The 15,618-nt window shown below is 43.8% G+C and overlaps 1 protein-coding gene across 1 annotated transcript in view; it reads right to left on the bottom strand.

Moving 5' to 3' along the window:
• The window catches only part of LOC306949634 (glypican-5-like), a gene marked incomplete at both ends in the record, with an annotated part of 362,433 nt that overhangs the window by 173,055 nt on the left and 173,760 nt on the right, over nt 1–15,618 (bottom strand).

Genomic DNA, 15,618 nt, shown 5'->3' with positions numbered 1-15,618 from the left:
GTCTCAACCAAATATGTTAAATTCAGTGCATTCTCTATAGGTTATCACAGACAGAAACCAGTTAGGGGACATCTCCTGACCACTTCTGCAAATCCTTGGTTAGTGTTTTAAGGATGAGCAGCAGAATCATAGAATCACCAAGGTTGGAAAAGACCTCCAAGATCATCCGGTCCAACAGTTCACCTGCCACCCAACATTGCCCACTAAGTTTTGTTCCCTAGTATGAACACCTCCAGGGACAGCGACTCCACCACTTCCCTGGGCAGCCTGTCACTGTCACACAAAGCATTGTCACTGTTTCTGAGAAAAGATTGTTCCTAATGTCTAAGCTGAATCTCCTCTGGCGCAACTTCATGCCATTCTCTCCCATCCTATGACTAGTTACACAGGAAAAGAGGCTAATGTCCACCTCACCACAACCTCCTTTCAGGTTAACTTCTCATAAGACTTATGCTGCAGGCCCCTCACCATCTTCAGTGCCCTTCTCTGGACACACTCCAAGGCCTCCATGTATCTCTTATAAATAGGGACTCAAAACTGGACAGTACTCAAGATGTGGCCTAACCAGCACCGAGCACAGAGAGATGAACACTTCCTTGCTCACGCTGGCAACATTATTTTTGATACAAGTCATGTGATTAGCCTTCTTTGTCACCTATGCACACTGCTGCTACATGTTCAGCCATGCACAAACCAACACCCCCAGGTCCATTTCTTCTGCACAGTCTTCCAGCTGCTATGCCCAAGCCTGTAGTGTTGCCTGGGGTTGTTGTGGTCAAAGTGCAGAACCTGGTACTTGGTCTTATCGAACTTCATCTCACTGATTACAGCCCAGCTATTCTGATCCTTCTGTAGGGCCTTCCTACCCCCATGCAGATTGACCTCCCAACTGGCTGTCACTGCAGACTCAGTGAGGGTGCACTCAATGCCCTCATTCAAGCCATCAATAAAGATACTGGACAGGGCTGGCCCCAGTACTGCCCCCAGGAGAGCGCTGTGGGACACAGTGTCAAAGGCTTTGCTGAAGTCAAGGTAAACTACATCAACAGCCTTTCCCTTATTCACCAAGGATAATTGATCTGACTTGTAAGGACAGATGTAAAGAAGATGTTGAAAACCTCAGCCTTCTCTTTAATGGTTATGTTCCCTGCAGCATCCAGTAATGGATGAATTTTCTCCTTGCCCTCCTCTTAATTTTAATAAAAAAGTTACTTACTTTTTATAAAAAATTTTTTTTGTTTTCTTACCCCTGTGACCAAATTGAGCTCAAGCTAGGCTTTTGCCTTTCCAATTTTCTCCTTGCATATTCTAACTTCTTTGTAGTCTCTCTGAGTTGCTTATCCCTTCTTCCATAGCAGGTAGATTCTCTTTTTCTCCTAAAGTCTAAACTCCCTTTCATCCACACTGGTCTTCCTCCTTTATGGCTCATCTTACAGCACAGGGGGACAGCTTGCTCCTGCAGCTGTAAGGCATCTTTCCTGATGTGCTTCCAGCCCTCCTGGACCCCTTTACCTTTCAGGACTGAATCCCAAAGGATTCTCCCTGTAAGTGTCCTAAACAGTTCAAAGTCCATCCCCCAGAAGTCCAAGGTAGCAGTTTCACTGACCCCGCTCCTGACTTCACCAAGAATCAAGAACTCTACCATTTCATAGTCACAAAATGGGACAAGTGACATGGAAAATCAGTCAACTTTCAAATGAAGCATGAAAGGTTCCCAGTGATTCTCTTAAAATAGACCTGCACAACTGTGCCACCTCACTTAACATCTTTACCAAAGAATTTCTGTGAGGTAGCAATTCTCTCACTGTGAGCTATTACAATAAATTTTCCTAAATTTCTCATTTTCTGAGAAGCAAATAAGTTATTTCACTGGGGAATTGAGTAAAGTTGAGTGGCACTCTCAGGGTTTGACCCACAAAATTAGGTACACAGATAATATCTACAGGCTCTCTTTTTACTAGTTACTCATTATTCTAGGACATGCAATTTTTTTTTTTTTTTTTTTTTTTTTTTTTGTATATATAGTTAATCTTTCTTGAAGAAAGTGACTTTGTAAGACCTCCACGTATCTACCTGGTGGTAAAGGAAAAACTGGAAAACTTGTCACATTTTTATAGTCAATAAAACTCTCGGATGCAATAGCTGTCCATGATCCCTGAATTTTTACTTCATTTCTGCATCTTTAAAATACAATGTTTGGCAGAAGGTATGTTTTAATATTCAGGGATAGAACAGAATTTCTACAAGGGCACCCCAGGAGCCAAACTACAGTGCTGCCAAACTATAGCGCTGCAGCTGCTCTGATGTGATCCGTGCAGCTTGAAAACTAATCTAGAAAACCCATACTCTTATTAAAAGGGAAAGATCTTTTCTGGGGAAAAATGAATTCCTTTGGGTGTGATACACAGAAAAAAAAAAATCAAACCTTGAAATATATAAATCTCGATTACACTTTGAGAATTGCTTGTGTGCTTCAAAAATGTTTGCTCAGCTCTGTTCAAAATCCAGTCAGAATGAATGAAGCTGAAAAATTAAAAGCTACATGGGAGATCCCAGGCGAGTCAAAAGTTGTCTTGTTCCAGAAAGGAGGAAACAGCCATCCTGGGTCTTGTCTTCCACCACAGCTACATGACGGGCTGTAATTTAAGAACAGTGAATATTGGTTCAAGACTGGAGTTAGTTGTGAAAAGTATAAAAACTGGGCTCCTTAAGCATGGTAAAATAACCCTACAGTTTTAGGATTTCAAAACAAAAAGAAAATGCAAGGCAAAAATAGAGAAGAAGAGGCCAGTTTAGATGGTCAGATGTGTAATTCAACCTGGCATTATCACCTGATTGATTTTTCAGGGAAAAATAATTAAGTACATGGGAACATTAAGCAGTAATTCCATATCATCTTCTGGTGAAACTTTCCATTGGAAAAAACAAAATCTTTAGTTTTGAGCTGAACTCTGTTCTGCCTTTTAAACATACACAAAATCTAACAAGCTTTGCGACAGTGAACAAAGCAGATTTTGGACTCCTTTCTTGCACTGCACAAGGTGCTACTTCCAATGTAAAGAACTGTAAAGAAATCAGGAATCTTGCAATTTCTCTGCTGGCTGAAGTCGGATCCAAATGACTCCTCTTCTGCTTCCTCCCAGAGAATATTAAGTAATGACATGTTCTGGGCTAGACTTTGAAGTGCTGGGCAATAAATACAGTTCAAACATTGATTTCTTTGGACTCTGCAGAACTGGAGAGAAACTGAGAGTCCCTTATTAACAGGAACTTTTTCCAAAGTAATGTCCTATAAAAACATATTTATTAGATAATAAATTCCAAAGGACTGACAACTAAAAGTGGTCTCTCATGCAAGTGATCAACACTAAGCAAAATTTCATTTTGACAGTTTAATCAAAATCAAAGAATAAACTGCATATGAATTTTTCGTATAAATCTCTTCTGTTTCGTCTATTTCAACAATTTAAGGCAGAATTTCCAAAATTAGCAATAACGCTTAAAGCTCAATTCTTAGCAATAGTATGAATATCTGGATCAGAAACAAAACAAACAAACAAAAAATTACATTCATTCAAAAGATGCTTAAATTATTTTCTTTTCACAAAATATTGTTGAATCTCAAAATGTGCTGCTTTTACTGAACACATTTTCTTTGCGCAGCACACAGAAGAATTTTTTAAGAATTTTAAAGTTTGATTTATGGTGCGTTATCATGGGAAAAAAGTAAGTAAATAGCAAACTAGGATAAGGCTCCTTTCCCATAGTGAGCCTGTCAACTGCCTATACAGACATTCTAAGGAAGCAAATATGAAGACCAAAGAGCCTCATACTCATACACACAACTCATTTTTCCAAATACAAAAGCCAGGTACCTCAGGTCACTATATGCAGATTCGAATTACTGCAAGAGATGTTGGGTTATTACTCCCATATAACATATAAACAATGAACATGCATACTGCTTTTATCTCTACAGTTCTGGCACCTCAGCACAAAGGAGGCCTCCCTGAAGGCATGGCCCAGTGAGGTACGTCAACTCAATCACATGGCAACTCTAAAGAGTTTCACCTTCCACTGGGGTGCTCTTGATTTGGAAAAATAAATCTGTTTTTGTTCTCCTCTGAGGGGAAGAGAAGTCCACCTTTCCTACCCCTTGAAGCATGCAAAATTATTGCCCTTGCTGCCACACACCTCCTCAATTTCTCCAAGTTGGACAGAGCATGGAGGAACTCCAGGGCTGCTCACTCTCCTCTCAACCTCCTCATGAACTGTAAATACCACACTCTCGGCACACATCAGAGTTTTCAGGAGCACAGAAGTTGCAATCCAGACTCGTACTGTCAAGTTTTGTCACGTATCTCTCATGGCAGTTATGAACTCAAAAATAATTCAGAATGCATTCTTGCCATTCAGCGCCATTTCTACACGTCTCCTCAACACCCCCAGCGGCTGTGACTCTCCCACCACCCTGGGCAGCCTGTTGCAATACCTCTCCACTCTTCCTGAGAATAAAAATTCCAATCTGAACCTCCCCTGTTGCAATTTGAGGCCAATATTTCTTATCCTACCTCTGTTACCTGGGACTGAACCAGACCTCTAATACTGCATAAAACATGGCTTTTATGAAAATAGATTGCTTAGCTCTTATGCATCTACTGCAAGAGCTCTCTCAACCAACTGCTTTCAGCATAAAAGCTCAAATCATTTACCTATGAGCAACAAAATTCTTAGCAGAGTTTGGAGCAGGGGGAAGGAAAAGAGGTGTCTATATGAGACACCATGGCAGTGCTGTGCTATAATGCACTTAGGTGCAGCTAACATGCCTGTTACACATCAGTCACCAGTACTTAATGAAGGATGGCAGCGCTGAGAGAAATTTTCAGAAAAAAATGTGAATGAGGATGCAGGGCAGATTCTCTCTCCAGTTTGCTACTCTCCTGGAGGACACTTTTCTCTCTTCCCTGAAATAAACCATTCTTCCTCCAAACCTTCACATAAACAGAGTCTACTTCTGACTACGTACAGGTGCTGAGCTGCCCATTCCTCCTCCCATACAATCCCCCTGTACATCTCACACAAGTAAGTGGCAGAAGAAAGAGCTGTCAGCTAGGTCTGCCAAAGATTTTTTTCCTTGAAGCACGAGAGAAGACTAGGATTGACCTTGAGTGTATATTAAACAACAGGAGAAAATCAGGATGAGGGTGAGAAAGGATTTATGGACTTTGGAAGAAAAATGCTGTCTCACTTGCTGAACTGGAATAAATGATCACAATACCACTGGCTTTAAGAGCATATTACGTTCTGCCGGCTGAGCAACTGGCCTAGCTGTGGGATGCTGAAGGAAGCAGGGCTTTGAAAGAGCTACAGATGTCAGGGAGTGATCTAAGCCAAGTGGAGCCTCAGTCTGCCATCACCACAGTCTTAAAACACCCCATTTTTCCCAGCCACCCAAGTTATGAACTTCTGAACTGGCATCAATAAAATCTACAAGGCTTTATATAAGTTAAGCTTTATATAATGCTAAGGTTTATTATCAGTTATCCCAGCACATATTTGACGGTCTCACCTTGTACCACGTGTAATTATTCATGCTTGTCCATAGCAAGATAAATGTGTTACTAATAAACTGTGGCTGCACCTTGTGCAAGTGTAAGTGACTGGGAATTAGTCTTTCCCTTTCTTTCACCCAAGAATTAATGATATTGTTTGGGAGCTGCTCTGAATTCACATAAATAAAGTCACCATTAGACTTCTGAAACAGATCAGAAGTTGGCTTTTAATGTTTATTTGCTCCCTAAGGAGCTAGCCCATCACATAGAGCTCACACAAGTGGTGAAAAGCCAACAGCTCACAGTTCATGCTCAGGTGCAGATGTATGGCTGGGCAGAAGGAAGCATAAGCAGAAGTGAGGCACCACAGAGCACTCGGCACACCTGAGTGGTCACATTACAGCCCCTTTCCAAAGTGAACGTGCTAGACTGAACACAGACTTTGACTGTGTTGGCAGAGTTCGCAGCAGACAGCACGAGTAATCTAAATTAGTGAAACGCACTTGAGAAATATTAACAAAAGGTGAGGCACAGAGAAAGAAAGAGGAAAAAATCCACCCCATCTCTGCCTTGTCACAGAGCTCCTAATTCAACCCTTTACTGAATTAGGAAGAAGATATCTCTTTGCTCAGAGCACATTTTTCTCTGAACAAGGAATCACAACTTACACTCAGTGTTCTTAAAAAACAATATGAATTACTGGATCAAATCTGTGGGTTAACACACATGCTGTGTGATTATCCACATGACATGGAGAAGCACACATCTTAAACACACCTCCGAACTAGAAGAAAATCCCATATTGCTCAATGTCAGCACCAGCAAAGTCCTTTAGCATTGTGAGACTGGAAGCGACTGAACAAAGCAAGCCAAGAAGAGGATAGGTAAGTCCAGCAGCCTCGTACTTGCCACCCAACTCATCTACCTGCACCTCTCCCACCACAGGTGTCTCCTAAACATGACATGAGCACAGTGGCTGTTGGTGCCATCATCATCTGAGCTTGTTCACACAGAAACGTTGCATCCTTACTTAGAGCATATTGCCAGAAATGGATTAGGTGGCAACACAGATCTAAAGTGGAGAGAAAGGCTGGATTATCATCTCTGTCCTACTGAAAGGAAATTGAAGTAAAGGGAGACTACATCTCATCTAGATGAAAGAATTCTCAGACGTGTTGTAGCTCAACCCAGACCCACAATGTAAATTAAACACTGCGTTTCTTAAACTCTTATTCATAAAGTATGGAAAGAAGAAACACATTCCTCAACACTTTTTGTGTTACTCTTTGACTCATCACTGCTTTCTTCCTTTCCCTTGGCACCTTTTCCCCCACGCAAGCCAAATTCCACACATAAAGTTTTCTCTCCCAGCTTCTCTTGGCTGTGTGCTTACACATCCTGCTGACAGCTAGCATCAGACCCTGAATGACAGGTTTTCCTAGCACTAGGAAACAGATAGCTGCGGTAGAGCTTTAAACTTAGACAATTAAAAGCGTAGCAGCTCAGATGCAGCTGCTCACTATAAAAACAAAACTAAGAAATGAGTGAGCAACTGCAAACTGCAACTGCAAACAAAGAATCACAGGATTGTTTGAATTGGAAGGGACGCTTAAAGGTCATCTAATCCAACTTCCCCTGCAATGAACAGGGACACCCACTGCTCATCAGGTGCTCAGAGCCCCATCCTGCCTGACCTTGAATGTCTCTAGGGATGGGACATCCACCACACCTCCAGGCAATGTGTGCCAGTGCCTCTCCATCATTATTGAAGAAATCTTCCTCCTTACATCCAATTTAAATCGCCCCTTCTTCAGTTTGAAAACATTTCCCCTTGTCCTGTCACAGCCTTTTCTTCTCCATCTGCACAGCCCCAGCTCTCTCAGCCTGTCTTGTGGGAGAGGTGATCCATCCCTTGGATCATTTTTGTGGCCCTCCTCTGGATGTGCACCAACAGGTCTGTGCCTCTCCTGTACTTAGGACTCCACATTTGGAAGCAGTGCTTCACCAGCGCAGAGAGACAGGATCACTTCCCTCATCTGTTGGCCATGCTTCTTTTGGTGCAGTGCAGGATACAGTTGGCTTTGTAGGCTGCAAGGGGACATTGCTGGCTCACATCCAGCTCACCATCCACCAGTACCCCCAACACCTCTTCAGCAGGACTGCACTCCACCCTTTCACTCCCAGATGATACTGATACTGGGGACTGCCAATACTCAGGAGCAAGACCTTGCACTTGGATTTGTTGAATCTCATGAGGTTTTCCTGGACCCACTGCTCAGCTTGTCTGAATGGCATTGCATTCCTCATGTGTGCCAACCACACCACACAACCTGGTGTCATCCGCAACTTTGCTGAGAATGTGATTCCACAGTCATTGTCATTGATGAAGATGTTAAAGAGGTCCCAGTACTGACCCCTGAGGGACACCATTCATCACTGATCTCCACCCAGGCACCATTGACCACCACTTTCCAAGTATGATCTTGTTAACAGTTCTTCATCCACTGTACAGTCTACCCATCAAATCCATATCTTCCGAATTTGGAGAGAAGAATGTTATGGGGCACTGTATCAAAGGCCTTACTAAAGTCCAGATTGATTATGTCAGTGGCTCTTCCTTTGTCCACTAACACAATTACAGAATCACAGAATCAGAATCACAGAATTGTAGGGGTTGGAAGGGACCTCGAGAGATCATCGAGTCCAACCCCCTGCCAAAGCAGGTTCCCTACACCAGGTCGCACAGGTCGGCATCCAGGCAGGTCTTGAACATCTCCAGAGAAGGAGACTCCACCACCTCCCTGGGCAGCCTGTTCCAGTGCTCCGTCACCTCACTGTGAAGAAGTTCTTGCGTGCATTTCTGCGGAACTTCCTATGCTGCAGTTTCTGGTCGTTTCCCCTTGTCCTGTCTCCATTCACCACTGAAGAGTCCGGCCACGCCATTCTGCCCCCCACACCTTAGATATTTATAGACCTGGATCAGGGAAGAGGGAAGATACAGCCCTGAGAGAATAGAGGGTGAAGAGTTCTGTCTTAATGTTTTTGCTATGTACAATATAAACAAAGCTATGGGGAGCCTCTGGGGAGAAGGGAGTTGGTTACATTGTTCAGGCTGTGGTTACGTTGCTGGGGTTTCGTAAATAAAAAACATTTTTATAGCTCATTAAGTGGTGCTTTGGGAGACGTTCTCATCTCATCCACTTTCAAGGGCTACGGACAGCTTTCATTGTGCGGTGGGCATGGGAAGCAGTCATTTCAAACTAAAGGTTTGGAGGAAAGGTATTCCATATTGGGCTGAGGAACACTGGTGTGCAACCTTCTTAGTTTACCGATATGGTGGTTGCTAAAGCATAGCTGCTTTTACTCAGTAGATTTGACAGAAGTGCAGTATTTCCATTCACAAAAAATAATCATCTAACTGGAGCACTTTGGCCGATTCCTCGAGACCACTCATTTACTATTTTCTCTAAGCTGTATGAGAAATATCTTATGTGCACATAGTTGGAAATCCCATATATGTCTTACAGGAGTTACACTGATATTGCAGGTTCTGAGGGATAACAATCTTTCCATTATTTCTTTGAACAAACACCAAAAAATACACACTGGTCCTCCTCCTGGCAAACAGAGCACTTAGTGCAGACCATTACCCCAGAGCAAGCTGAGTCCATGGGTAAAGGAGCCTCCCAATTGCACTCTTCTAACCAGCCAAGTCTTTGCTTGCAGACAAGACATGGATACAGAGGCAAATGTGGACATCTTCCCACTTCCCCTTAAGAAGTTCCTTCACTGGAGATCCTAAGTATTTCGGGTGTATCGTTCTTTTCAAAAGACCCTCTCATCCAGAAAACACACACGCACACACAAAAAAAGCAACAGTTAAAGAGAGTGCTGTGGAAAAAAAACACCTTCAACACCTCTATCAACATAGGTCTTTTCCCCTTACATCTGGCTTTGCTGAAACACATGTACTGAAAAGGAGTACATATAATCTAAGACCTCTACTAACTTTTTATCTTTTACCTTCCATGGATTCCCACTGGTTTCCAATGATATAGGCAGAATGACTCTCTCACAGTACAGGTAAATTCTGAACAGTTTGCCTTTCCTCTCTTCTTTATCTTGCAGATATTTTCAGGGGAAGAAACAGAGATACTTCTACAGATTAATTCAGCCTTACTGTATCTTTGGCACTGTTCTCAGGTTGATGTAAAATGTCATCATTTTACATCTGACCTTGACCAAGAATGTCAGACAGTGCACTGCCTGCAGAATTTCTACTTTCCCTGCATATAGATGTGTCTTAGTTTCAGCTGGGATAGATTTTTCTTCAGAGTGTCTGGTATGATGCTATGCTTTTGGTTCTAAGAGAAAAACAAAGTTGATAACATGCCACTGTTTTTGGTTCCTGCTAAGCTGTGTAGCACAGAGCCAAACCATTCCCAGTGAAGAGCACGAGGAGCTGGGAAGGAACCAAATTACAACAGCTGTCTTAAACTGGCCAAAGGGAAATTCCATACCATGTGACATCAAGAGTTTTGACGGGGATGGGAGATAGGAGTTCATCTTACTCTCTGCTGCTGCTCAGAGGCTAGCCAGGCATCATTTGGGGGGTTACGAGTAATTACTTGTTCATCACTTGTTATATACATTTTATATTGATAGAGATGGAGTCATAATTATTATCCTTCCCCTCTGTTTTAGTAAATAGTTTTATCTCAACCCATGAGTTCTACCATTTTTCTTCCCGATTCTCTCCCTGATCCCACTGGGAAGAGGGAAGTGAGCAAATAACTGTGTTGCTGAGCCACCTGCAGGGTTAAGGCACAACAACCTGTTTGCAAGGAGCTGTGAGCTGCTCCATTCCAGGAGGCTCCTGGAGTGTGTTGATGATAACTTTCTGGTCCAGGTGTTGGACAGACCGACCAGAGGTGAAGAGTTGCTGGACCTGCTGCTCACCAGTGCGGAGGAAATCATTAATGGTATTAAGGTTGGAGGCAGCCCAGGTTGCAGTGACCATGCCCTGATTGAGTTCATGATCTTGAGGGATGTGGGCCTGGCGAAGAGTGGTGTCAGGACCCAGAACTTTGGAACAGCAAACTTTAAGCTGTTCAATGGACTGTTGGCCAAGATCCACTGGGATGCTGTCTTTAAAAACAAAGATGTTGAGGAGAGCTGGCTGCACTTCAAGGATGACTTCCTGAGAGCACAAGAACTCTCCATCCCTCTGAATAAGAAAGTGGGCAGAGGAAGTAGGAAGCCAGCATGGCTTGGTAAGGACCTGCTGGGCAGCTGAGAGCAAAGAAAGGTGCACACAAGCTCTGCAAACAAGAGTGCATCAGCTGGGAAGAATACAGGGATGCCGCCTGGACTTGCAGATGTGGGATCAGGAAAGCCAAGGTACAGACAGAACTGAACTTGGCAAGGGATGTGGAAAACAATAGGAAGACTTTCTACAGGTACATTGGCCAGAAGAGACAGGCCAAAGCGAGTGAGCCTCCTTTGGTAAATGTAAAAGGAGAACTGGCTTCAACGGATGAAGAGAAGGCTGAGGTACTGAATGAGTTCTTTGCCTTGGTCTTCACTGGCGGCCAGGATTCCAGTACTTCTCACGTCCCTGAGCCCTGCATCCCTAAACCTCTAGGTGGAGACCAGGGTGGTAAATCCCCCCATGCTGTGAGAGCAGAGCAGGTCCGAGACCGCCTGATAAGACTGAATGCGTACAAGTGTATGGGGCCGGATGGCTGCATCCCAGGGTTCTGAAGGAGCTGGCTGAGGTGGTTGCCGAGCTGCTCCATCATATTTGAAAAGTCGTGGCTGTCAAGTGAGGTCCCAGATGACTGGAGGAAGGGTCATGTCACTCCCATTTACAAGAAAGGGAGCAAGGAGAACCCCAGGAACTACAGGCCAGTGAGTCTCACCTCTTTGCCTGGGAAGATGATGGAACAGATCCTCCTGGATGACATACTTGATCACATGAGTGTGTGATCCGAGACAGCCAGCACGGCTTCACTAGGGGAAGGTCATGCTTGACCAACCTGATGGCCTTCTGTGATGGAGTGACGGCATTGGTGGACAAAGGAAAGGAGACCAATGTCATTTAGCTGGACTTGAGAGAGGCCTTTGACATGGTCCCCCACCACATCCTTATCTCCAAATTGGAGGAATATGGATTTGATTTGATGGGTGGACCACTCGATGGATAAGAAACTGGTTGAAAGGCCACAGACAGAGGGTGGTCATCAATGGCTCTGTGTCCAGGTGGAGGCCGGTAACGAGCGGCGTCCCCCAGGGCTCTGTCTTGGGACCGGTGCTCTGTAACATCTTCATCATGACAGTGATGACGGAATCGAGTGCACCCTCAGCAAGTTTGCTAACGACAACAAGCTGACTGGTGCGGTCGACACGGTGGAAGGAAGGGATGCCATTCAGAGGGACCTCGAGAGGCTGGAAAGGTGGGCCTGGGTGAACCTGATGAGGTTTAACACAGCAAAGTGCAAAGTTTTGCACGTGGGCCAGAGGAATCCCAGGCATCCATACAGACTGGAAGGACCTGGGGGTCTTGATAGATGAAAAACTTATCATGAGTCAGCAGTGTGTGCTTGCAGCTCAGAAGGCAAATGGTGTCCTGGGCTCCATCAAAAGAAGGGTGGCCAGCAGGGACAGGGAGGTGACTGTTCCCCTCTACTCTGCTCTTGTGAGGCCCCATCTGCAGCACTGCGTCTAAGTGTGGAGCCCCCAGTACAAATAAGACAGGGAGCTGTTGGAGGAGAGCCACGAAGACGATCAGGGGACTGGAGCACCTCCCCTGTGAAGACAGGCTGAGGAAGCTGGGCTTGTTCAGCCTGGAGAAAAGAAGGCTGCAGGGTGACCTCATTGCAGCCTTTCAGTACCTAAAGGGAGCCTACAAAGAGGAGGGGAATCAACTCTTTGAAAGGGTAGATAACAGCAGGACAAGGAGAAATGGTTTTGAGGGAGGGGAGATTTAGGTTGGATGTCAGGTGAAGTTTACAGAGACAGTGGAGAGGTGCTGGAACAGCTGCCCAGAGAGACTGTGGATGCCCCGTCCCTGGAGGTGTTCAAGGCCAGGTTGGATGGGGCCCTGGGCAGCCCGGTCTGGTATTAAATGGGGAGGTTGGTGGCCCTGCATGTGGCAGGGGGTTGGAGATTCATGATCCTTGAGGTCCCTTCTGACCCTGGCCATTCTGTGATTCCATGTCACCATGGAAAGTAATGTCACCTAGCCTCCTCAGAGGAAGGAGAACAAAAGAGAAAGTAAAGGTCAGCAGCAGAAAAAGGCACTGCCTACCACTTTCTTTGTTATGCAGTGATACCATCCTCTAACTAGCAAGCTGTGCGAAGGAAGATGTGGTGAGAAGCTGGTTTATGACACAAGAGAATAGCCACTCTGCCTCCTCCAAGAGAGACTTCAGGCAGTTGCAGGGTGAGCAATCTGATTTAAACTATTGACTTCAGTGTCATATCAGCCCTGATTTAGGACTTGACTCCGAACCACTGCAGTCAATGCAGCCCTTACGTGCTGAAAAACTTGACTGTAGATGGGTGAAACTGACCTTCTTCAGTAGCATCGTCACTAATAACATCCTAAAGATTAACTCAGAAGAAATTGTAATGGCTATATTGTGGCCTAGGAATACTTCTAGAATCTATGAAGTTATTTCCGGTCTTTCGCAAGGAGAAATTAACAACATTCAAATGTCAGAGTAACAGAACTTTTAGCAAAAAGAGACTGAAGTGGCTGAGCAAAGAGCAACTCTTAATCCTGAGTGGATTTTAGAACCATTAGAATTTAGAACCATTTAGAACCATTGAGGTTGGAAAAGACCTTCAAGATCATCATGTCCATCTATCACCTAATACTACAAGTCCATCGCTTAACCACATTCCTAAGCACTACATCTACACATCTCTTAAATACCTGCAGGGTGGTCAACCCCACCACTTCCTAGGACACCCATTCCAATGTCTAATCACTCTCCCCATGAAGAAATTTCCCTTACTTCCAATCTAGATCTCCCCTGGTGCACCTTAAGATTGTTTCCTCACATCCTATCTCTTGTCACTAGATGAAAGAGACCAGCAGCTCCTCACTGCAGCCTCCTTTTCAGGCAGTTGTAAAGAGCAATGAGGTCTCTCCTCAGCCTCCTTTTCTCTAGCCTACGCAACCCTACTATCCTCAGCTGCTCCTCATACATTTTGTTTTCTAGCCCCTTCACCAGCTTCATTGCGCTTCTCTGAAGGTGTCCTCGAAACTCAAGGTCATTCTTGTAGCAAGGGGCCCAAACAGAACACAGTACACAAGGTGTGGTCTCATCAGTGCCAAGTAGAGAGGTACAATCACATCCCTCATCCTACAGGCAGTGATCTTTCTGGCACTGGTGCCACTGGCAACTCTTAGCCACTAGGGCACACTGCTAGCTCACGTTCAGATGGCTGTCAACTGGCAAGCACCTTTTCTGCAAGGCAGATGTCCAGCCATTCTTTACCCATCCTGCAGCACTGCAACTGGCTGTTGTGTCTGAAGTACAGGACTCGGCACCAAATCTTGTTGAACCTCATACAGTTGGTCCTGGCCCATTGATCTAGCCAAACCCAGACCCCTCTGCAGAGCCTTCCTACCCCGAAGCAAAACATGCCCACCCAACTTGACACTGTCTGCAAACATACTGAAGGTGCACTAGATCCACTCATCCAACTGGCCCCAATACTGAGACTTGAGGAAGACTACTTGCAACTGACTGCCTACCAGATTTAACTCTGTTCACAATAACCATCCAGTTCTTTACCCAGCAGGGAAACAAACGAAAATATAAATAAATAAATAGATAGATAGATAAATAACAAAACCCAAAACAACAAAAAACTTCAATACTGGTTGGACTTTTTCTCCTGAAACTGGTTTTCACTTGACATCATCCAAAATCCACAATACTGTTTGATCAAAATCTGTAAGATCATAATGAAAAACTGCATTGCTGAGACAAGGTTAGAAATTCTATCACTAAATATCTGATAAACTAAATATATCCACACATCTTAGTTCATACAGCTTCAAATATCACAGGAATTCTCTGACAACCAAAAGAATACGAAATTAGTCGTTCTGTGTGGTTCCAGCAAAGAATGCCCCTGTTCACACCTGAGTAACTGAGCCATTTAAGGCTCTGCCCTCAGTACTATGAGAAAAGCAGATAAATCACAGCAACTACCTTCTGTATGCAAGTCTAATCCTAACCTTTCTAAGTGTGGAATACTGCATGAATCCACTCTTCAAACCAAAATTGAGAGTTACACAGGCAAGTAAAATAACCATGCAATAGAAGTGGTAAGTTATTCCACTTTTAACACTTTAAGGAACTGTTAGTTTCCTTGTTTTTGTTTTTTGTTTTGTTTTTGTTTGTTTGTTTGTTTTTAAATTATTTTTTAAAATAAAAACATTCTGTACTTTACCATGAAACATTTTTTCTCATAATACAGCAATTAATGAAGTACCCTGCAGGAGTTAGTGAGAACGTGAAAAAAAAATCTCTAAAGGAATGCACAGTACACGATCTCTAACACCACCAAAACGGACTTAAAGTCTAAGAAAGATGTACATGCAAAGCCATAGTATTTTTTAATTCAAAGTTCAATGTTAGCACTGCACTTGAATGAACAGCTAAACCACCAGGGAGTGTCTGGAATTAATCTATTGGATGGAAATTTCCTGATTGGCAGCAAACAGGATGAAGTTGGCAGCCAAACATTTTCTGAGTCTGTTTCAAAGAAATTATCCAAGACTCGAGTAAGAACCTCCCTAGGGCAGGAGTCTGTCACAGCTCATCAGCTTATCAAAACGATCCTGTTTCACTAGGCAGAAAGAATTGGATTAAACTTCACATTCAGTAAACACTCCTCACTACTTTTTTCAGTATAGTATGCCATGTACCTTTGTATCTTCTGAGAGATTCCTCAAAAGGCAAGTCTCAGTGCTTCAATATTGATTTTAATTCAATTGCCACAACTCCTCAGCGCCAAGCAATAGGCATAAGAAAGTGATACAAAT

This window comes from Tetrao urogallus (genome assembly GCF_951394365.1).
Source record: "Tetrao urogallus genome assembly, chromosome: 9".
In the NCBI taxonomy this organism is placed as follows: Eukaryota; Metazoa; Chordata; class Aves; order Galliformes; family Phasianidae; genus Tetrao; species Tetrao urogallus.
Note: the sequence above shows the minus strand (reverse complement) of the source record. Positions and strands in the feature narration are given on the sequence as shown.